The sequence below is a fragment of the Sinocyclocheilus grahami genome, unplaced genomic scaffold (assembly GCF_001515645.1).
Source record: "Sinocyclocheilus grahami isolate Dianchi unplaced genomic scaffold, SAMN03320097.WGS_v1.1 scaffold963.1, whole genome shotgun sequence".
In the NCBI taxonomy this organism is placed as follows: domain Eukaryota; kingdom Metazoa; phylum Chordata; class Actinopteri; order Cypriniformes; family Cyprinidae; genus Sinocyclocheilus; species Sinocyclocheilus grahami.
Genome location: NW_015506142.1, coordinates 260,607 through 264,571, shown reverse-complemented (window position 1 = coordinate 264,571; position 3,965 = coordinate 260,607). Strand labels below are relative to the sequence as shown.

Genomic DNA, 3,965 nt, shown 5'->3' with positions numbered 1-3,965 from the left:
CTGTGATGTCTATTAATCAATGGACAAAGAAAAAAAGAGGAAAAAAAGAACTTTTATAGCTTTAAGGATTCATCTATAATTAATTTAGAATTTAGTGTTTGATAACTTCAATTTAAATGTCTGTATATACTTGCAGAAGGGCACAGGTAAGCATGACATTTATTATAATGGGTTTATGTGAAGATTATTTTAAGTTCACTTAAATTAGAAGTTATTTTTTAAAGTGTAATAAATGTTTAAATTGATAGTTCTCAATTATACTGTAATGTTGAATGGCTATAGTCAATGGTTAAACATTGGGGGGGGCAATTTTATAGAGAAATCAGTATTGGTATCATTGATACTGGCCTTCAGTCATAAAAAAAGATGCCATTAAACAAATATTAAAAATATATACTGTCGTTATGTTGTTTGTACATTAATTTGAAGATTGAATGTGAAATTATTGCAATATAAAAGTATATTTAAAAACTTTAATGTTAGGTGGGATTAATCGCGATTAATTTCAGAATTTTATTTCTGGTTCAGATTAATTAGTTAATTTTTTTTAATCGATTGACAGCACTAATATATATATATATAACTACAGCTCAGCTGCCGGATTTGATATATCAATATATCAATTATGAACAACCATTTTAATTGTCTTCGGTGGCTATATGTCAGCATGAATATCTCAACCCGGACTTTGCTTTTAATAAGTAAGAGCACAGATCAGATGAGATGATATATAATTGTTTTTGCAATCTAACAACACAAGAGCGCCTTTTGACGCACTGCATGTCAATCAAAGACCTAATCTCCACCCGTTTCCCCAAGGCATGAAACAAAGTGGCTTTTATTTGACAGAGGTTGATTGTGGCGGGCAGCTTTGGGAAAGAACTTGAGTCTGATGGGGCTGATGGCTGATTTATCGTACAGTCTGACAAGCCTATTAGCCCTGCGTCTGTAAATGAAAGAGCTTCGTCAAAGCCTTAATTATGATGCTGGCTGCAGGTGCATTGATTTGTTCTACAAGGTGGAGAGTTCAGAATGATCTGAACATGACGTACACCATACAAACCACAGCTCAGCTGCCGGATTTGATTCTTATGAATATTAGTTTTGCAGGAAGATATAGGTCTCAGGTGAATATATATATATATATATATATATATATATATATATATATATATATATATATATATATAATGTCCTCATTTGTAAGTCACTTTGGATAAAAGCGTCTACTAAATGACAATGTAAATGTAATGTACATTTTTTAATTTAGCAAAAATTTAGGTAGAGGCACTGGTTTCCAATGAGCCTATGTTGCAACATTATGTCACGGTTCATGGGTCCGTGCGGTCTTTTTGCGTCTTGTCATGCGTGTGTGTACGTCATTCATTAATCAGAGCGCGCCAGCTGCAACTCATTTGCACTGCCTTTATATAGGGCTCTATGTTCATTGTGTGTTTGATGGTCCGTTAACTTATGTCCTGTCTCTCTATCAGCTCGGTGTTCTAGTTCTTGTCCAGCCTGTCTTGGATCGTTCCGCAATCCTCGGATTCCTGCACTGGATCGGAGATCCCTCACTGTCACTAGAGCATGCTGTCTGATGTCCGCTGAGGCTCATGATTGCGGTCTTTTCCAGCTGTTCTCTCTGGTTATTGTTTCTCAGTAAACCTCGTTGCACTCGCACTTGGATCTCGAGACTCCTCATTGTGACACATTAGGTATTTAGGTACAATACAAGATACAAAATAATCAAAGAGGTTCAAACTGCTTTTTCTTTTTTTTCACAGCATTGTAACCCCAAAATCGGAGGGGGCTAAAAGGAAAGGGATGTTGTTCCAGGAATATGTTCTACTTGTGCAAATCACATTAAGCCCAAAGCACACCCGGAACACATCTGCACATGGTTAGCTGCTAAACACTGTGTTGTAGCAAAGAAACACAAACATATGTAAAGACCAAATAAATTGAAATGCTAAATGAAATGCTATACCTCGTTCACAGATGTGAATGTAAAAAATAACACAGTGGAAAGAGAAAACTAGCAAACATACCCTTGACAACATTGTTCTTCTCCCACATTGTCTATTCTGTCAGGCTTGGCCAAAATATGTTTTCTTTCTTCACCTACTTCATGAGCACACCAACAAACTTCCAATTGAAGAAAGAGAGGCAGAAGAACACCATCAATAAATCTAAAGACAGCTGATACTGAAATGTTTCAGAGATGCCCCCCCCCCCTCACTTCTCTTCTTCATAATTATTTTTCAATTCGTCCACTTGGTGTTTCTTTCTTTATTCTTTTATTTTGCCCTCTCTCTCCTGTCAGGGGAAAGATGGATTTTCTGGGTTGAGAAATAAAAGCCAGGAGACTCTAATTATATGGCAGCTGGGCACAATGGGTGTACGTTTAGCACACTTGTGTGAACCAGGTGGTCATTTTTGATTTTCATCTGCCCTGACCACCATCATTCACGGTCATTAACACACTGCATTCTGGGATATGGAAGAGTCAATCAAGTGTAGACCTTGATAGATCTTAGCTTTGGGACTGAAGAAACTTACACTATGTTACCAGTTGGGTGACATAATGCAAACGTCTGTAACACTTTATAATAACTTTCATTAATAAATCATTAACAAACATTATGTAATGCTTAATGGATCATTAGTTCATATATATTCACATATCTAGAAATGTGAAATAATGTGCTTGCTAATGTTTACTAATAAATGCATTAAACATTACCTAATAAATAACATTTCATGTCAATTAAAATGCTTACAAATATCATTAAACTTCTAATTCATAGAAGAAATCTACAAATATTTTAACAGATGTTATACAATGATTAAAAGCTTTTGTTAATGCACAACACATTTGCTGCTATTGAGGTGTGATACAGGTAAGGTTATGGACAGGTTTGGTGGTATGGGTAGGTTTAAGGTTGGGTAAGGTGTCAACAAGTGTACAGGGGTCAATTTGATTACTATAAGGAAACACAATTCAGTCTGTTATATTGCATTGTTTTGATAAATGTAGTATTTTCTTGAAAATGTGTTCCCCCCCCCCTCCTGTTGATGTATTGATCAATGAATAGTCTGTTTAATGATACACAATAGTATAGTAATATAAGTGTTGAGGTGATAAAAACCCAAATTACATTGTGTGATATGTCTTTACCAAGCATTTAGCTAAACTTAACTAACCACCCTTTACACAAACATTGTTAAAGTAGCTACAAGTCCAATGCCAATAAAGATACTAAAAAAAGTGACGAATTCAATCAAATGATGAATAGTCTCCACTTTAGATTGGGTACTGCAAAAACATGAACAAATGATTAATAAATGATTTGTAAAGATGTGAAAATAGGGTGAATTCCAGTCATTTTGAATACTTTTTGCCATCAAAATGACTGCTCATAAAGGTAATAATAATTAGTAAATGTTTATAAACATTTACAATTGATGAATAGTTTCTACTTTAGACTGGGTACTGTCTGGTTTGTTAAAGATTTATTAATGGAAATAAAATCATTGTAAACCATCTGTCAAAATCATTTGAAGATTTTTTTTAAAAATCCATTATCATATGAATTGAAAGTTTAATGACATTTGTAAACATTTCGATATTCATTAAATAGTGATCTGTTAATCATTTGGTAACGTTTAATAAGTTCATTAGTTAACATTACCAAGCACATAATCTCATTGTTACAGAACTGACGAGACGTGAGACGTGCGGATCCATCTGCAAGGCTTTATTGTGGAGAAGACAGAGACGTGGTCATGAAGCAGGCAGGGTTAAACAGAGGCAGACAGGTATATGGTGGGCAAGACACAAGAACAGTCCTAGGGCTAGCGTGGGTCGACGATGGGCAGACAGAGTCAGAAGGGGCAAGACTAAGGGAGAAATCCAGGAAACCAGGCGAAGATCAGAAACCGGGAAAACAGCTAGGCTAGGGCTA

The 3,965-nt window shown here is 35.3% G+C and overlaps 1 long non-coding RNA gene across 1 annotated transcript; it reads left to right on the top strand.

The window, feature by feature from the left end:
- The first annotated feature begins 1,471 nt into the window (after positions 1–1,471).
- On the top strand, positions 1,472–2,226 carry LOC107564789 (uncharacterized). The gene is made up of 3 exons (XR_001606286.1): positions 1,472–1,645; positions 1,785–1,900; positions 2,092–2,226. It is a non-coding gene; the product is annotated as an uncharacterized lncRNA (long non-coding RNA).
- The last annotated feature ends 1,739 nt before the right edge of the window (positions 2,227–3,965 follow it).